The sequence below is a fragment of the Eschrichtius robustus genome, chromosome 4, assembly GCF_028021215.1.
Source record: "Eschrichtius robustus isolate mEscRob2 chromosome 4, mEscRob2.pri, whole genome shotgun sequence".
Classification (NCBI taxonomy): Eukaryota; Metazoa; Chordata; class Mammalia; order Artiodactyla; family Eschrichtiidae; genus Eschrichtius; species Eschrichtius robustus.
In genome coordinates, this window is record NC_090827.1 from 141423570 (window position 1) to 141445124 (window position 21555).

The window sequence follows — 21555 nt, forward strand, 5'->3', positions numbered from 1 at the left end:
ATTAAATTGTTTCAGTACTTATTGTGAAACTACATTATTCAAGAGAGTGTTGTATTTGGCATAATGATTGGCAGGTAAATCATTGGAGCATCCATAATGCTCACACATAAATGATGAATTGATTTTCTATGAAGTCAAGGGAAATTAAGTAGAAAATAAACATTTTTATAACAAAATTGGAACAACTAGATAAATATATGGAAATAAACTTCAATTCTTGCCTCACTCCATACAAAAATTTGAGTTGGATCCAATTTAAGATGGATAGACAAACATAAAACTAACACTACAAAGCATGTAGGAGAATAATTTTGGGTCTTGGGTTCGCAGAGTTTTTTTCAAAGAAAACAAAAACATAGCTATAAAGGAAAAAATATGTATTTGTAAAAATTGGGCTTCTGCAAGATAAGATTTTCTGCCTATCACTTGAGAGCATTGAGAACATATAAATGGCTGGCCACAGCATGAGAAAAATATTTGCAACATGTATATTCAAAAGTGATTTATGGAGGAAGACCTTCAAGATGGTGGAGGAGTAAGACGTGGAGATCACCTTCCTCCCCACAAATACATCAGAAATACATCTACATGTGGAACAACTCCTACAGAACACCTACTGAACGCTGGCAGAAGACCTCAGACCTCCCAGAAGGCAAGAAACTCCCCACGTACCTGGGGAGGGCAAAAGAAAAAAGAAAAGACAGAGACAAAAGAATAGGGACAGGACCTGCACCAGTGGGAGGGAGCTGTGAAGGGGGAAAGGTTTCCACACACTAGGAAGCCCCTTCACAGGCAGAGACTGTGGGTGGCAGAGGGGGGAAGCTTCGGAGCCACGAAGGAGAGCACAGCCACAGGGGTGCAGAGGGCAAAGCGGACAGATTCCCGCACAGAGGATCGGTGCTGAGCAGCACTCACCAGCACAAGAGGCTTGTCTGCTCACCCGCCGGGGCGGGTGGGGCTGGGAGCTGAGGCTCTGGCTTCGGAGGTCGGATCCCAGGGAGAGAACTGGGGTTGGCTGCGTGAACACAGCCTGAAGAGGGCTAGTGCACCACAGCTAGCCGGGAGGGAGTCCGGGAAAAAGTCTGGAACTGAATAAGAGGCAAGAGACCATTGTTTTGGGGTGCACGAGGAGAGGGGATTCAGAGCACCGCCTAAACAAGCTCCAGAGACGGGAGCGAGCCGCAGCTATCAGCATGGACACCAGAGAAGCACATGAAACGCTAAGGCTGCTTCTGCAGCCACCAAGAAGCCTGTGTGCAAGCACAGGTCACTATCCACACATCCACTCCCGGGAACCTGTGCAGCCCGCCACTGCCAGGGTCCCGTGATCCAGGGACGACTTCACCTGGAGAACACACAGCACGCCTCAGGCTGTTGAAATGTCACACCAGCCTCTGCCGCTGCAGGCTCACTCCGCATTCCATACCCCTCCCTCCCCCACCCCATCCCCCCAGCCTGAGTGAGCCAGAGCACCCTAATCAGCTGCTACTTTAACCCCGTCCTGTCTGGGTGGGAAAAGAGCCCTCAGGTAACCTAAACACAGAGGCGGGGCCAATCCAAAGCTGAACCCCAGGAGCTTTGCGAACAAAGAAGAGAAAGGGAAATTTCTCCCAGCAGCCTCAGGAGCAGTGGATTAACTCTCTACAATCAACTTGATGTACCCTGCATCCGTAGAATAACTGCATAGACAAAGAATCACCCCAAAATTGAGGCAGTGGACTTTGGGAGCACCTGTACACTTGGGGTTTGCTGTATGCAACTGATGGGTTTCTGGTTTTATGTTTATCTTAATTTAGTATTTAGAGTTTATTATCATTGGTAAGTTTGTTTATTGATTTGGTTGCTCTCCTTTTTTTTTTGATATAGATATATATATTTTTTTCTCCTTTTTCTACTTTTGTGAGTTGTATGTGTATGCTTCTTTGTGTGATTTTGTCTGTATAACTTTGTTTTTACCATTTGTCCTAGGGTACTGTCTGTCCCGGTTTTGTTTTTTTTTTTAATATAGTTTTTAGTGCTTGTTATCATTGTTGGATTTGTTTTTTGGTTTGGTTGCTCTCTTCTTTCTTTCTTTCTTTCTTTTTCTTTTGTTACTTTTAATTCTTTTATTTTTAATAATTTTTTAATTTTTAATTTTAATAAATTTATTTTTAAATTTTATTTTTTTCTGTCTTTCTTTTTTTCTCCATTTTCTTCCAAGCCATGTGGCTGACAGGGTCCTGGGGCTCCAACCAGGTGTCAGGCCTGTGCCTCTGAGGTGGGAGAGCAGTGTTCAGAACATTGGTCCACCAGAGACCTCCCAGCTCCATGTATTATCAAATGGCGAAAGCGCTCCCAGAGATCTCCATCTCAATGCTAAGACCCAGCTCCACTCAACAACCAGCAAGCTACAGTGCTGGACACCCTATGCCAAACAAATAGCAACACAGGAACAGAACCCCACGCATTACCAGAGAGGCTGCCTAAAATCATAATAAGGTCACAGAAACCCCAAAACACACCAAAGGATGCAGCCCTGCCCACCAGAAAGACAAGATCCAGCCTTATCAACCAGAACACAGGCACCAGTCCCCTCCATCAGGAAGCCTACACAACCCACTGAACCAACCTTAGCCACTGGGGGCAGACACCAAAAACAATGGGAACTGTGAACGGGCAGCCTGCGAAAAGGATACCACAAACACAGTAAGTTAAGCAAAATGAGAAGACAGAGAAACACACAGCAGATGAATGAGCAAGGTAAAAACCCACCAGAGCAAACAAATGAAGAGGAAATAGGCAGTCTACCTGAAAAAGAATTAAGAGTAATGATAATAAAGATGATCCAAAATCTTGGAAATAGAAAGGAGAAAATACAAGAAACATTTAACAAGGACCTAGTAGAACTAAAGAGTAAAGAAACAATGAAGAACAACACAATAAATGAAATTAAAAATTCACTACAAGGAATCAATAGCAGAATAACTGAGGCAGAAGAACGGATAAAGTGACCTGGAAGATAAAATACTGGAGATAACTACTGCACAGCAGAATAAAGAAAAAAGAATGAAAAGAATTGAGACAGCCTCAGGGACCTCTGGGACAGCATTAAACACATCAACATTCGAATTATAGGGGTCCCAGAATAAGAAGAGAAAAAGAAAGGGACTGAGAAAATATTTGAAGAGATTATAGTTGAAAACTTACCTAATATGGGAAAGGAAATAATCAAGTCCAGGAAGTGCAGAGAGCCCCATACAGGATAAATCCAAGGAGAAACATGCCAAGACATATTAATCAAACTGTCAAAAATTAAATACTAAGAAAAAAATATCAAAAGTAGCAAGGCAAAAGCAAAAAATAACATACAAGGGAAACCCAATAAGATTAACAGCTGATCTTTCAGCAGAAACTCTGCAAGCCAGAAGGGAGGGGCAGGACATATTTAAAGAGATGAAAGGGAAAAGCCTACAACCAAGATTACTCTACCCAGCAAGGATCTCATTCATATTCGATGGACAAATTAAAACCTTTAGAGACAAGCAAAAGCTAAGAGAAATCAGCACCACCAAACCAGCTTTACAACAAATGCTAAAGGAACTTCTCTAAGCAAGAAACACAAGAGAAGGAAAAGACTTACAATAACAAACCCAAAACAATTAAGAAAATGGTAATAGCAACATACATATCGATAATTTCCTTAAATGTAAATGGAGTAAATGCTCCCACCAAAAGACATAGACTGGCTGAATGGATACAGAAACAAGACCCGTATATATGATGTCTACAAGAGACCCACTTCAGACCTAGGGACACATAGAGACTGAAAGTGAGGGGATGGAAAAAGTTATTCCATGCAAATGGAAATCAAAAGAAAACTGGAGTAGCAATTCTCATATCAGACAAAATAGACTTTAAAATAAAGACTATTACAAGAGATAAAGAGGACACTACATAATGATCAAGGGATCAATCCAAGAAGAAGATATAAAAATTGTAAATATTTATGCACCAAACATAGGAGCCCCTAAATACATAAGGCAAATGCTAATAGCCATAAAAGGGGAAATCGACAGTAACACAATCATAGTAGGGGTGTTTAACGCCCAACTTTCACCAATGGACAGATCATCCAAAATGAAAATAAATAAGGAAACACAAACTTTACATAATACATTAAAGAAGATGGATTTAATTTATATTTATAGGACATTCCATCCAAAAATAACAGAATACACTTTCTTCTCAAGTGCTCAAGGAACATTCTCCAGAATAGACCATATCTTGGGTAAGAAATGAAGCCTTGGTAAATTTAAGACAATTGAAATCATATCAAGTATCTTTTCTGACCACAATCCTCTGAGACTAGATATCAATTACGGGAAACAATCTGTAAAAAATACAAACACATGGATGCTAAACAATACACTACTAAATAAACAAGAGATCACTGAAGAAACCAAAGAGGAAATCAAAAAATACCTAAAAAGAAATGACAATGAAAACACGATGACCCAAAACCTATGGGATGCAGCAAAAGCAGTACTAAGAGGGAAGTTTATAGCAATACAATACTACCTGAAGAAACAAGAAACATCTCAAATAAAAAACCTAACCTTACACCTAAAGCAATTAGAGAAAGAACAACAACAACAACAACAAAAAACCCCAAAGTTAGCAGAAGGAAAGAAATAAAGATCAGATCAGAAATAAGTGAAAAATAAATGAAGGAAACGATAGCAATGATCAATAAAACTAAAAGCTGGTTCTTTGAGAAGATAAACAAAATTGATAAACCATTAGCCAGACTCATCAAGAAAAAAGGGAGAAGACTCAAATCAATAGAATCAGAAACGAAAAATGAGAAGTTAACAACTGACACTGCAGAAATACAAAGGGTCATAAGAGATTACTATAAGCAGCTATATGCCAATAAAATGGACAACCTGGAAGAAATGGACAAATCCTTAGAAAGCACAACCTTCCGAGACTGAACCAGGAAGAAATAGAAAGTATAAACAGATCAATCATAAGCACTGAAATTGAAACTGTGATTAAAAACCTTCCAACAAACAAAATCCCAGAGCCAGATGGCTTCAGAGGCGAATTCTATCAAACATTTAGAGAGAAGCTAACACCTATTTTTCTCAAACTCTTCCAAAAGATAGCAGAGGGAGGAACACTCCCAAATTCATTCTACGAGGCCACCATCACCCTGATAGCAAAACCAGACAGATATGTCACAAAAAAAGAAAACTACAGGCCAATGTCACTGATTAACATAGATGCAAAAATCCTCAATAAAATACTAGCAAACAGAATCCAACAGTACATTAAATGGGTCATACACCCTGATCAAGTGGGGTTTATCCCAGGAATGCAAGGATCCGTTAATATACACAAATCAATCAGTATGATAAACCATATTGACAAATTGAAGGAGAAAAACCATATGATCGTCTCAATAGATACAGAAAAAGCTTTTGACAAAATTCAACACCCATTTATGGTAGAAACCCTCCAGAAAGTGGGCATAGAGGGAACTTACCTCAACATAATAAAGATCATATATGACAAACCCACAGCCAACATCATTCTTAATTGTGAAAAACTGAAACCATTTCCACTAAGATCAGGAACAAGACAAGGTTGCCCACTCTCACCACTATTATTCAGCATAGTCTTGGAAGTTTTAGCCACAGCAATCAGAGTAGAAAAAGAAATTAAAGGAATCCAAATCGGAAAAGAAGAAGTAAAGCTGTCACTGTTTGCAGATGACATGATACTATACATAGAGAATCCTAAAGATGCTACCAGAAAACTACTAGAGCTAATCAGTGAATTTGGTAAAGTAGCAGAATACAAAATTATTGCACAGAAATCTCTTGCATTCCTATACACTAATGATGAAAAATGTGAAAGAGAAATTAAGGAAACCCTGCCATTTACCATTGCACCAAAAAGAATAAAATACCTAGGAATAAACCTACCTAAGGAGACAAAACAGCTGTATGTGGAAAACTATAAGACAATGATGAAACAAATTAAAGATGATACTAACAGATGGAGAGATATACCATGTTCTTGGATTGGAAGAATCAAAATTGTGAAAATGACTACACTACCCAAAGCAATCTACAGATTCAGTGCAATCCCTATCAAACTACCAATGGCATTTTTCACAGAACTAGAACAAAAAATCTTAAGATTTGTATGGAAACACAAAAGACCCCAAAATAGCCAAAGCAATCTTGAGAATGAAAAACAGAGCTGGAAGAATCAAGCTCCCAGACTTCAAACTATTCTGCAAAGCTACAGTAATCAAGACAGTATGGTACTGGCACAAAAACTGAAATGTAGATCAATGGAACAGGATAGAAAGTCCAGAGATAAACCCACACACATATGGTCACCTTATGTTTGATAAAGGAGGCAAGAATATACAATGGAGAAAAGACAGCCTCTTCAATAAGTGGTGCTGGGAAAACTGGACAGCTACATGTAAAAGAATGAAATTAGAACACTCACAGCATACACAAAAATCAACTCAAAATGGATTAAAGACCTAAATGTAAGGCCAGACACTATCAAACTCTTAGAGGAAAACATAGGCAGAACACTCTATGACATAAGTCACAGCAAGATCCTTTCTGACTCACCTCCCAGAGAAATGGAAATAAAAACAAAAATAAACAAATGGGACCTAATGAAACTTAAAAGCTTTTGCACAGCCAAGGACACCATTAAAAAGATGAAAAGACAACCTTCAGAATGGGAGAAAATATTTGCAAATGAAGCAACTGACAAAGGATTAAACTCCAAAATTTACAAGCAGCTCATGCAGCTCAATATCAAAAAAACAAACAACCCAATCCAAAAATGGGCAGAAGACCTAAATAGACATTTCTTAAAAGAAGATATACAGATTGCCAACAACACTTGAAAGGATGCTCAACATCACTAATCGCTAGAGAAACGCAAATCAAAACTACAATGAGGTATCACCTCACACCAGTCAGAATGGCCATCATCAAAAAAACTGCAAACAGTAAATGCTGGAGAGAGTGTGGAGAATATGGAACCCTCTTGCACTGTTGGTGGGAATGTCAATTGATACAGCCATTATGGAGAACAGTATGGATGTTCCTTAAAAAACTAAACATAGAACTACCATACGACCCAGCAATCCCACTACTGGGCATATACCCTGAGAAAACCATAATTCAAAAACAGTCATGTACACAATGTTCATTGCAGCTCTGTTTACAACAGCCAGGACATGGAAGCTACCTAAGTGTCCATCAACACATGAATGGATAAAGAAGATGTAGCACATATATACAATGGAATATTACTCAGCTATAAAAAGAAACGAAATTGAGTTATTTGTAGTGAGGTGGATGGGCCTAGAGACTGTCATACAGAGTGAAGTAAGTCAGAAAGAGAAAAATAAATACCGTATGCTAACACATATATATGGAATCTAAAAAGAAAAAGAAAAGAAAGATTCTGAAGAACCTAGAGGCAGGACAGGAATAAAGACACAGACGTAGCAAATAGACTTGAGGACATGGGGAGGGGGAAGGGCAAGCTGGGACGAACTGAAAGGGTGGCATGGACATATATACACTACCAAATGTAAAATAGATAGCTAGTGGGAAGCAGCTGCATAGCACAGGGACATCAGCTCGGGGCTTTGTGACCACTTAGAGGGGTGGGATAGGAGAGTGGGAGGGAGACACGAGAGGGAGGAGATATGGGGATATATGTATATGTATAGCTGATTCACTTTGTTATACAGCAGAAACTAAAACACCATTGTAAAGCAATTATACTGCAATAAAGATGTTTTAAAAATAAATAAATAAATAAAAGAAAAAGAAAAAAAGTTTTTTATACTCAGAATATATTACTCTCATACCACTGAGAAATGAAACATCTAATGATGCCTGTCAAATTGGTCACAAGTATTGGATGTTTCACAAAGGAAGATATACACTGCACACATGAAGGGGTATTAACCATCCCTATTCATTATGAAATTGTAAATGTAAACTGAAACATACCATTGCACATACACCAGAATTCCTCTTCCAAAATTGTTAAAGACGTTGACCGCACCAAATGTTGTAGATACACAGTAACTGGAAGTCTTTTGTATTTTCTGAGCGTAATATGGGACAAGCACTGTGGAAAACAGTTCATTAATTTCTTACAAAGTTTAAAATACTTTTGCCTTTGTCCCAGAAAATAATTTTTTAGTTATGTATCCAAGAGAAATGATAGCCTGTGCCCAAAAAAGTCTTGTTCAAAGTGATTAGAACAGATTCATTCTTAATATCCTAAAATTGCAAACAACTCAAATATCTCTCAGCAGAAGAATCCATAAACAAGTTGTATATATTCATACAGTGGAATGCTACTCAATTAACAACAGCAGCAACGACAAATCAAGTAGTGGCATTTGTAACAAAATGTCTGGGTCTCTGTAAAATATTATGTTGAACAAAAGAGGTCAGGAATAAAAAATTACATACTGTAGAGTTCCATTTATATGACATTCCAGAACAGACAAAGCTAAACCATAGTTAATGGAAATAAGAATGAAGCATCTATATGATGTGGGAATTGGATGCCAATGGGAAATGCACCAGGGAACTTTTGGAGGTGATGGAAATGTTATGTAGTTTGAATGGGTGTTGATTATATAGATGTTTTAATTTGTCCAAAGTTACTGAGTTGTAAAGTTCAGATCTGTGCATTTCACAGATTTAAAGATTTTACCTCAATTAAAATAATGCATTGCTTTTCTAATTCTCAATATTCCTGGCCCAGATATTTGGTGTATTATATGTGTGGGGGGGGGCAGGGGATCATCGTAATATATAGCCCTCTCTTCCACATCCAGGTTTTGATGCAACTAAAAATTAATACAGAGTACATAGCAGATTGATAAGCAACTCACATATTTATTCTGATTAAAAGATGTGGATGAATTTTGTTTGTATTGACAGCAGTTGGGCTTTCTAACACTGAGTTCCAGAATTAAGCAGGAGACTTTTATCGTAGAATCAGAGAAGACTGTGTACTTCTTATTGAAGGTTCTTAATTAGAAGGAAGAGCAGGAGGCTTATGTTTTTAACAGTTACTTTAACCTTAGGAAGGCTTCATAAAAATAATTTCTGTTACCTTCTTTCCTCTATCAACAAATTGTTATGTACATCATGTTCATATCTTAAATGTTTATTGAAAATATTGTATGCTAACCTCTACAATAGCTATATAGATTTAATTATCTCAATCGTGTATCAGCTTTTGAGAAAATAATTTTAGTATTTATATTTTCTTTTTAAATAAATTTAATAAATTAATACCCTCTTTACCCATTTCTCCCACCTCTGACACCGCCAATATATGTTCTCTGTATCTATGAGCTGCTTCTTTTTTTTTAGATTCCACATATAAGAGAGATTGTATGGTGTTTGTTTTTCTCTGCCTGACTCATTTCACTTAGCATTATGCCCTCGAGGTTCATGCATGTTGTCTCAAATGTCAGTATTTCGTTCTTTTCTATGGCTGATTAATATTCCATTATATATATATATATATATATATATATATATATATACACACACACACACACATATACACACACACACGTGTGTGTGTGTGTGTGTGTATACCACAATTTCTTTATCCATTCATCCACTGATGAATACTTAGATTGTTTCCATATCTTAGCTGTTGTAAGTAATGCTGCGATGAACATAGGGGTGCATATATCTTTTCGAATTAGTGGTTTTGTTTTCTCTGGCTAAATACTCCAAAGTGGAAGAGCTGGTTTATATGGTAGTTCTACTTTTAATTTTTTAAGGAACCTCTCTACAATTTTCCATAGTGGCTGCATCAATTTTCATTCTACCAACAGTGCACAAAAGTCCCCTTTTCTCCATATCCTTGCCAAACTTGTTATTTGTTGTCTTTTTGATAATAGCCATTCTGACAGGTGTGAGGTGATACCTCATTGTGGTTTTGATTTGCATTTCTCTGATGTTTAGCGATGCTGAACGTCTTTTCATGTACCTTTTGGCCATCAGTATGCCCTTGGAAAAGTATCTATTTCTTCTGTTCATTTTTTAATCCTATTGTTTGTAATTGAGTTGTATGAGTTCTTTATATATTTTAGATATTTGTCCCTTATAAGATATATGATCTACAAGTATTTTCTCTCATTCAGTGCATTACTTTTTAATTTTGTTAGTGGTTTTCTTTGTTGTGCAGAACGACTTAGTCCCACATTTATTTTTGCTTTTGTTGCTTTTGCTTTTGATGTCAGATTCAAAAAATGATCGCTAAGACCTATGTCAAGAAAGGTACTGCCTGTGTTTTCTTTTAGCTTTATAGTTTCAGGTCTTACATTCAAGTCTTTAATCCATTTTGAGTTAATTTTTGTGTATGCTATAAGAAGGGGATCAAATTTAATTGTTTTGAATGAAACTGTCTAGTATTCCCAGTACCGTTTATTGAAGAGACTATCCTTGTCTCTTTGTATAATCTTGCCTCCTTTGTCGTAACTTATTTGACCATATATATGTGTGTTTATTTCTGGGCTCTGCTAGGTGCCACTGATTTTTGTATCTGTTTTTATGCCAATACCATACTGTTTTAATTACTATAGCTTTGTAGTATAGCTAGTGTGATATCTCTAGCTTTGTTCTATGTTCTCAAGATGGCTTTGGCTATTCAGGTTTTTTTTGGAATTGTATATAAATTATAGGATTATCTGCTCTATTTCTTTGAAAAATGCCATTGGAATTTTGATAACAATTGCATTGAATCTGTAGATTGTTTTGGGTAGTATGGACATTTTAACAATAGCAATTTTTCCAATGCATGAACATGAAATATCTTTACATTTATTTGTGTTTTCTTCAATTTCTTTCATTAATGTTTTATAGTTTTCAATATATAGATCTTTCACCTCCTGATTAAATTTATACCTTGGTATTTTATGCTTTTTGATGCAATTGTAAATGGGAGTGGTTCTTTACCTTTCTGATGGGTAGTTATTAGTGTATAGAAACACAACAGATTTATGTATTGATTTTGTATCCTGCAGTTTCACAAATTCATTTATTAGTTCTAATACTTTCACAATAGAATCTTTAAGGTTTTCTACATATAATATCATGTCATCTGCAAATAGTGACAGTTTTCCTTCTTTCCAATTTGGATGTCCTTTATTTCCTTTTCTGGGCTAATTGCTCTGGCTTGGACTTTGAATACTGTGTTGGATAGAAGTGGTAAAAATGCACACCCTTCTCTTATTCCTGATCTTAGAGGAAAGATTTTCAGCTTTTCATTGTTGACTGTGATGTTTTATATTTTCATTGGCATAATTTTACCTTTTAATATTCTATTCAAAAGGACTCCTGGATGCTTTATTCCTCTAACTTATTTAATATTTGAGGATGGCTGTCTCTTAGCTTCATGTGATTAGTGCATTTTGACTTTGTGTAAAACTCTTGAGTTACGCCTTTCCATAGAGTAACTAGACAGTGTTCCACTATGGAAAAGCTGGGCCCAAGACAATTTTGTCAGATTTTCTTATGTTATTTTTTATTCATATTCTTAAAATTTAGTACTTTTGTCTAAAATGCCTTTGTATTTTTGTTTTTCTCTCTTAAATGGTTGTAGATTCAATAAGTTTTTCTTTATTATTTTATGGAATTTTCCTTCTATTGTTTCTAGAATATTACTATCATTATTATCTACATTATTCTACTATGTCTCTATGTTTTGTATATATTTTGTACATTTTATTCTAATGAACAGTCTTCTCTAGAAAAATTTCACTTTCACTTTTTTATTGGGTCATTGACAACTTAATTTTTAACTTACATCATTTTGTTATAGCCTCTTTGAACCATTATAAATCCAGCATGCTGCATATTGATAATGGGTCTATGAGATTACACTGACATCTTAAATCTGTAACTCAAATTCAGTTACATAGAAAACTTCTTGAAAATCTCTGCTGCATTGTGAATATTATATCAGAATTTTGAAAGCAGAAGTTGACAAAGATCAATTCAGGATTATAACAATGGGGCAGAATAATAAATTCCTTCCATGTAAGAGAAAGCATTTATTTTATTTAGTTTGGTCTGAATGCAACATACATTAGATTATACACTAGAAAAAACATTGGCCTACTTAGTGATATACATTTGAATATCTATATAACAATATGTTTTCATATTTAGAGTGATTTTCCCCCCCCAGTGGAATAAAATGAGTAAACTCTACATAAGAGTTAAATGTGAATGGTATTTTAAAGATAATACATATTTGATAATTAAGAAAGATAATTTTAATAATAATAGAAACATCTAAATAATAAAGTTAAATTGCCCTGAACTGAGTTGCTCTTGATAACTTTTAAGTAATTTTTTAAATGAATACTAATAACTGATTATTTATCTCATGGTTGTGAACGATCCAAGTAAATATATTCGATGTTTAAATTAGTCACTAAGGAAACATTTATCACATCCCTTTTATTTCTACTTAGAAAAGAATACCTGTCATAGCGTACTATCCTTATTTTTCTTTCTATATTTTTTGCTTTTTGTATTTTCATGTTTAATTATTTTCTATAAAAAGATTGTTTGAAAGGCTAATATTTTCACAGTATAACATTTTCAATAATATTACTATTTTAAAATTTTATGCATTATTTAAAATTTTACATGATATTTTCCAGAAATTTATTTTTAGCCTGCATATGAAATAATTAAGAATTTGTACTCCTGCTGATATATTAGCGCCACAGTCATTTTAATATTTTAATTTTCTTAATTTTGGTTTAGGAATAAGCTAACTTTTATAGTAAGGTTAATTTTTTAAAAAAGTCCACGTATCTATGCATACTTGGTGGGACATGTACTTATTATTTCTCGAAGCAGTAACATCAAGAAGCAGCCCCAACTTTGACCTCCAAACTCGCAAATTAGCTTAATACATTTAAAGCCCTGCTTTAGGTTGACTGTTTTATGCCTGTTCTGCAATGTGTCTAATATGCTTGGTGACACATAGGCAGACTTTTGCATGGTGTTAAAGTAATCTAGTACTAAATTTGTTTTCTATTTGACCCAGAACCATGCATGTATAAGTACTTTGGTCTACCTTACAATGATGTCTAGAGATAAAACGGTTAGCCTTTTCCACATATGATATGTAGTGAAAGAGATATGGCATTTGGTAAGTTTTTGTTCTTCCTGATCCTAAATTCTTCTTTGTGTAAAGATTAATCAGGATTTTATTCAGGTCTTTTTCCCTTCACAATTATAGATATTATTCTGGGTATACCAAAAATCTAAGAACTTTATTTCTTAATCAATTTTTACTACCTTTTCTCTATTACCACCCTTTTGTGACAGTTTTCCACAATTGTTTGTGCCTGCTTTCATAAGCAAGATACCTATGCATTTGTTCTTCTTTTTTCTTTTCAAATTCAAAAATGGAAAGAAAAAAAAAAAAAAGCCAGTAGTTGCCAAAAGCTGGTTACTCAAAAACCCTAGGCATTCTGTCAAAACCTGGCTTGGATGATCATGTACAATGCTTAATATATATATATATTTTAACATCTTTATTGGAGTATAATTGCTTTACAATGGTGTGTTAGTTTCTGCTTTATAACAAAGTGAATCAGTTACAAATATACATATGTTCCCATATCTCTTCCCTCTTGTGTCTCCCTACCTCCCACCCTCCCTATCCCACCCCTCTAGGTGGTCACAAAGCACCATGCTGATCTCCCTGTGCTATGCGGCTGCTTCCCACTAGCTATCTATTTTACATTTGGTAGTGTATATATGTCCATGCCACTCTCTCACTTTGTCCCAGCTTACCCTTCCCCCTCACTGTATCCTCAAGTCCATTCTCTAGTAGGTCTGTGTCTTTAACCCGTCTTGCCCCTAGGTTCTTCATGACCTTTTTTTTTTTTTTTTTAGATTCCATATATATGTGTTAGCATACAGTATTTGTTTTTCTCTTTCTGACTTACTTCACTCTGTATGACAGTCTCTAGGTCCATCCACCTCACTACAAATAACTCAATTTCGTTTCTTTTTATGGCTGAGTAATATTCCATTGTATATATGTGCCACATCTTCTTTATCCATTCATCTATCGATGGACACTTAGGTTGCTTCAATGTCCTGGCTATTGTAAATAGAGCTGCAATGAACATTTTGGTACATGCCTCTTTATGAATTATGGTTTTCTCAGGGTATATGCCCAGTAGTGGGATTGTTGGGTCGTATGGTAGTTCTATTTTTAGTTTTTTAAGGAACCTCCATACTGTTCTCCATAATGGCTGTATCAATTGACATTCCCACCAACAGTGCAAGAGGGTTCCCTTTTCTCCACACCCGTGCAGCATTTGTTGTTTGTAGATTTTTTGATGATGGCCATTCTGACCGGTGTGAGATGATATCTCATTGTACTTTTGATTTGCATTTCTCTAATGATTAATGATGTTGAGCATTCTTTCATGTGTTTGTTGGCAATCTGTATATCTTCTTTTAAGAAATGTCTATTTAGGTCTTCTGCCCATTTTTGGATTGGATTGTTTGTTTTTTTGATATTGAGCTGCATGAGCTGCTTGTAAATTTTGGAGATTAATCCTTTGTCAGTTGCTTCATTTGCAAATATTTTCTCCCATTCTGAGGGTTGTCTTTTTGTCTTGTTTATGGTTTTGTTTGCTGTATGCTTAATATTTTATTAATATCAATAAGTGCATTCATTTGGTAACAAGATTTTGACTTGATTTCTAAATCACTGACCTTAAATGAGAAATTTCAAAATAGAGACCTTCAGAAATATTATCATTTAGGGCACGCTTTGCTTTAAACAGTCTTCTAAAGTTGTTCGTAATGTTTACTCCATCATATTCTGGCCTTCTCCATAGGAAAAGCAAATGTAAATCTCCCAGACAGCAGAGAACAAACTGTTAGAAAAATGAAACTATTTTATAATAGCTGTACTTCTACAATGCAGCTCTAAACCAAACTGTCACTTCAGTTACTTTACATTCTTAGCAGAAAATATTTACCTTCTAGCTTTGAGCATGAGAAAAAAATAAATTTATCAGTTTTCATAAGGAGGAAATCCATGTATTAGTCAGGTTCATTAAAATAAACTAATGGTACAATTAAATAAGGGTTTAGATACTGTTTACAAAGTTGTTGAAGGGGTGAGAAAACACAAGAGAGAGTACAGAATGCTTGGTTAGTGAGAGTGGAGATTTTTAATCCCCCCTTGGCTGATAGGGCCACTGGCAGGGTAAGTTAACTGAACTGCAGAAGGAGAGAGTAAGCCATTTTGAGAGGAACAAAAATCTGTACTTTAGGGACAAAGCTAGTCACTGGTGGGGAGCCAGAGTTTAAAATCTCCTGATCTTGATCTCTGCCTTCCCTCAAATTTAATCATATGCTCTACCCCATTGAATTTACCAAGCAGCCAGAGGAAAAGGGAGCGAGCGCCTGTTGATAGAGTCCATACCAAGCAGCTTCCAGGACAGAAAGTACAGGGAGAAGCAAAGAATAGAACTAGAGTGGCAAGCAGGTGTCCAGAAAGAAGGCTATTTGTGTTGTTCATTTGACCTCATTTATTTTAGTGTGCTTATTTTACGTTTAAGAATATTTCAGCTTTTTTCTTCTATATATTCGTTTCGTCATTGTTCAGTGAGAAATGATCACATATGTATTATTTATTTCAGTGATCTCGGTTTTAGCCTTTCTCTTTTATTTTTCTATGGAGTCAACAACTTCTTGCATCCCTTCAGGATACTAATTATACTCATTTGGAAGTCCTCTTACTGCTCTTCACTGTCATTCCTCTGCTTTTGTACAGATCCTTCATTTGTTTTATTTTATTATTTTAGTTTTAAATTTTGCCCTCTGTACTTACAATGTTGACGTGTCTCAAGATGACTGTTGATTTTCTTTTAGACTTTGCGTTTACTTTTAAAAGGTGAATTTCTGCCACGCTCCTTGTTTTTACTGAGCAGTGTGCTTGGTGGAGGACAGATTTTCATGCTTTTGTAGCCCACACTTTGCCTCATTTGCAATAGGAGCCTTTTCTGTCAAGGAGGGAGGCCATGCCCTTTAGGCAATGTGTATCTATATGTTGCCTGCTGATAACTGCTCTTTATTTCTGACCCAAGTTCCCACACTCAGTACACCTATGTAATATATGACTGACGCTTTCTTCAACAAAACTCAAAAATCAATAGGCATAAGAAAAATCTGATTCATTTGACTTCATTCATTTAAAGTCTTCTCTATTAGTAAAAAAGATCATAAACAGATTTCAAAGAGAGTTGATAGACTAGGAGAAAATAATTAAAACATGTGACAAAGGATTATAGTAGGACATCTACAAATCATTTAGGAAAATTAAAATATTTGAGTAGAAAAACGGTAAAAGCATATGAATGGAAGAATCAAAGCAGTAGATCCAAAGACCTCTAAGTGTATCAATCATCAGGTAAAGCAAATTAAACTTCTGAGGTAGAACATTTTAATTTGGTGTGCAAAAGAACAAATCAGTATGCATATGGCTGACTCTCTTTGTTGTGCAACAGAAACTAACACAGTATTGTGAAGCAATTATACTCCAATAAAGATATATTAAAAAAAATTAAAAGAACTCTTGTCAATCAAAAAAAATACTAATTATAAAACTGATCATGTAAAACAAATTAGAACACAGATTTCTTTTATTTGACATATATTTATGAGAGAAATTCTTGTTATTGCAATAGCTGTAGTTTATTTGTTCACTGCTCTGTAGTATTCCATAATTTATATTAATTACATTTTTTCTATTTTATTTTTATACACATTTGGGTTGTCTGCAACTTTGAATGCTTAGGAACAAAGTTGATATGAAAATACTTGGCCATATGATCTGAAGAATTTATGCATACATTTACCTAGAGCATATAACTATCCAAGGAAGTTTAGAGGCAAAGATATGTGGATGTTTATTTAATTAGAGACTGATAAATTCTTTTTTCAAATCAGTTATATCAATTTACACTTCTTCCTGCGGTATATGAGATTTCACAAAATCATATTTTTCATCCATCAGCTTAGCAAAAAATGTAAAGTTTAATAATATCAAATTGCCATCTATAATGGAAAACCATTTTAAATGGCAATTTTAGACATCTATTAAATTTTACAACATTGATATCTTATAAATGCAGCTTCCTTTAAGGCACCATCTGTCTTAGAGAAATGCTAACTCATGTGCCCATAAAATGTTGTACAAGGATGTCTATTGCAATTTTTTTGGTAATACTCAAATCCTTGTAAATATGTTAAATGCCCATCAATAGAGAACTGTCTAACTAAATAACAACATATGGAAGGGTTAACAGAATGATATAGATTAACATGTGCTGAATCAATAAGATTCAGAAAGCATATTAAATTAAAAAATAAAACTACATTTATGCTTAAAAATACACAAAGTATTAGATTATCAAATCTGACATGCATCAGAGATCTTATGCAAACTTAACGATTGCAAAGGCACAGGTAAAGCGAGATGAGTTCGGGTCGTATTATGAGGCTCGCTAATCCACTTCTTCCCATGTTAGATGTGCTCTGGTCAAGCATAGCAGTGTTCAGCCATCTCACTTAGCTGAAGGAGACATTTAGATCATAAAGTACCTATTTGTTTTTGGATGGTCCACAAAAGTATGCTTCATAAGTCAAAGGATTTTAGGTTTGTTTACCATAAATAATCCTAGAAAGAAATGTACATTTTGCTAAAAGAATTCCATAGGTAAGGAATTCACACCTGAAAAATCATCAGTTTGTTTGCCAGGAGGTCTGTCAGTACCATATTTACAAAGAAATCTGCCCTCTTCCCTTGTCTCCAGCATGCTCCCTCTTAAAAAGAATGGATGAATTGCCGAACTATTGTTTATCCATTTTCTTCATAGATGGTTTATAGGTAAAACATGTTATGGTATGTTTTTCCATAAACTTATGTGATTGCTTTGGAAAATGGAAGTGTACAAACCATGCCAACAGCAGTGACTGGGGATGAACTACCACACAATAGCTTTCTTTATAATTCGTTGATATTTTTTCAAGGATAATACTATACATTCCTGTATTATTTGTGTAATTTCATTGTATTTAATATAATTTCAACATGTGATAATTATATTGTGTGTAAGTAGGACACTGCCCTTGGTTTTAGGAGACACACGTGGTAATATTTACAAGTGAAGCACAGGGGTCAGCAATCTGCAGCCCATCCATTGAATCTGTACTGCTGCTTGTTTTTATACAGCATGCAAGCTAAGAATGATTTTTACATTTTTAAATGGTTGGAAAAAAGTCAACAGAAGAATAATATTTCATGACGTCTAAAAACTATGAAACTATCGGTTAGCCAAAAGGTTCGTTTGGGTTTTTCCATAAGCGCTTACGGAAGTACCCGAACAAACTTTTTGGCCAACCCCACAGCTTAATTTTATCACAGCCAAGCGCATTCATTTACATATTGTCTGTGGTTGCTTTAGCTCTACATCAGAAGAGTTTAGAAGTTGCGACAGAGGCTACAGTAAGGCTCACAAAGCCTAAAATAGATACTACATTGCCATTCCTAGAAGTAATAAATAATTTGCTGACCCCCGTGAATCGTCATGTTGTTTACAAGCAATTTTTGAATCAGTTTAACAAAATTTACATAAACACACATATACAGATTGAGTTACAAGCATATCAATATTCATTTTATTATTCTTGCAACTCTTCATGTGATTTGACATATTTTCTAAATTGTAGTGAAGGAAACTTTTTGCAACTGATAAATTGCTAGATATCATAGTCTCAGCTCATATTATACAATAACTTTTGGTGTTGATATAGTCATAAAATCTTAGGAGGGAATCTATCTCTAGGAGATAATTACTTGAACAAGGAGGGGGAAAAAAGACAGAAAACAGTGTAAAATAGAAGATGGAATAAACTAAAGACTGGAGTACAATGCCATAGTAGGGTGGGGATTTGGAAAAGTTCCAAAAATTATTTGGGTAGAAAGGAGACCATATATTTTTCTGCAATATCCAGCTGCATTTTTAATTCTGTTTTGTTTCATGTTCATGTACCATAGCATTTTCCAACCTTTTCATTCCAATTATCTTTTGTAACTTATGATGAATTTAGCCTATAGACTCTATCATTTAGACTAAAATTTAATTTACTTGAAGGTAAGAACTATCATACTCTTAGTTCTTTTTCAGAGTTGGGAGCATATTTGAAAGGCATTATCCATGTGATAAATTGAGTTAGCTGGCCAGTGAAAGCTTAGATAATGCAAAGATGATTGAATCATGTATCTTAAAACTTTTCAGAGACTAAGAAAAAAGGATTAGTGAAAATATAGGAGAAGGCAAGTTATAAATATAAAGATAATTAGACCTCGAACTTTAAGAAGGCAGGGAGTATATTCTTTAATATACTGTATATTCTAACTAAGGTTTAGTTTAGTGCCATGCATACCACACATTCCTTTGAGTAAACTATTCAATAAATGGTAGAATGTCATTGTGGGATAAATTGAGAAGAAAAACTAGAGGAAAATCAGTTTGAGGAGTAAGATTAATTGGCATACAGTCAGTAAATTCAAGGGGGCAGTGAGCTGAAAAAGAGCTCATTAAAACAATGAGCTAAAAAATAAATAGCAAACAATTTCAATGCGTAGAAATGTAATTGTTATTCTCTTTTTGAAGTTTATCCATTCAAGTACTACTTCTAGTATGTAACTTTCTAGTCTTGCTTTTGTATCTGCACCAAACTCAAATAATTTTGGCATTTTTCTAAATATCATTCTGGTGACCTTTCAAAGCTAATTTCTGTATTGGAATGTTATAGATGAATGAATCTCAATGCTTACTTGTAACCAATATATTTTACTTCTTTTCCTGAGGAATAGAAGCTTTTTACCTTCAACCCAGGAGAGCTGTGGAATAAGCTGTCCATCTATTTCCAATCTAAACATATTTGATAAGACAGGCAGAGGAATTTTGATCAAATATGTACTTTACATTTTCGTGACTATTGCTCAAGAGTTTGCACACATCTTTATACTTTTGAAAGTTTAAATTTTGCTGAAAAATAAAGTGGTAATTTAAATGTTTTTAACTCATTATTCTTATATCTTTGTTTTTATTCTTTGAAGATTTCTCGCTATTTTTCCTTTTTCTGGAATGATTCAAGAAAAAATTAGCTGACATACCAAGAAATATCAACACAGAGTCCTTCACCTGTACAGCACCTCTTCTAAGTAACAGAGAGGTTATAATTCCAATGTATTAAAACTCTGAGTTGTTTATATGTGTGGTATTGAAAAATGTAGCTATCAGTCTTAACAGATTTTCTCTTGACATTTCAGGGGTCAGCTAATAATCTCTTTTTAAGGCTTAGGATAATTTTTACATAGAATGGAAAGAAAAAATATTGAAGGTACATATTTTTCTTTCTACTATTCTGAGGATTATAAAGTCTTACTCATTATAGCATGTCTACCTATAGTTTTTAAGATACATGGAAATGTTCTCTATTAGAAATAAATGGCATGAAAGTACTTGTTTGGTGATTCCTTTGAAAGACACTTTTAAAAATTTTTGATTCGTTACCACTAAGGTCATCACATGTATCTTGGTATTGCTTAAGTAAAGTTGGTATCTGAAAAACTATACCTATGAATCGGGTACTGGGTTCAATCTTCATAGATTAAAAAAAGAAGCATGATAGTAAAGTAGAATGGAGAGGGAGTTGGGGGAATACAGCACTTTCCAAAATTAATAACAGATTCAGGCATTCATTAGACAGCCTGAAGTATTCTAACTTAATGAAATTATTTAAGTTTTAAATTCTTTATTCTGGGTTATTAAAAACAGTAAAGTATTTATGTTCATTCATTTCAGTTACACTATCCTTTTTATAACTAATCCATCTTGTTAGTAATACTTATAAGAATCGTGTGTGGATAAATGAGATAAGGTATGTCATAGTTATCCAATACATACGGTTACCACACATATAATGGCAAGCTGATGACCTTTCTCACTTTTAAGTAAATAGACCTCATCAGGCAGGAACAACCTCATTTTTCCATCACAAGTTTTGCAACTTGTCTACATGTGTTCCTCTTTTTTCTTTCTTCTTGTTTTCATAACAGAACTGTTCCTTCTATCAAATTCCAACCCCTCAACTCTGCCTCTTACTTTACTAGATTATTCTCATTAACGGGTATCTCCTTTCTTGCTGAAACTTTATATTGACCTTCTATTTCCCTCCAGTTACCATCTCATTTTTTAATCTTCCTTTCAAAGAAAATAACAACAAAATAATTATATAGAAAATATCCTTTAGTATCTCCTGTGCTGTCTTTAATCCACCTAGTTAACTTCTTTCTTTTTTCTCTGTTGAAAGTGTTTCTTCTCTATACAGCTTTTCTCCCTTAATGTTCTCTTGCATTCCC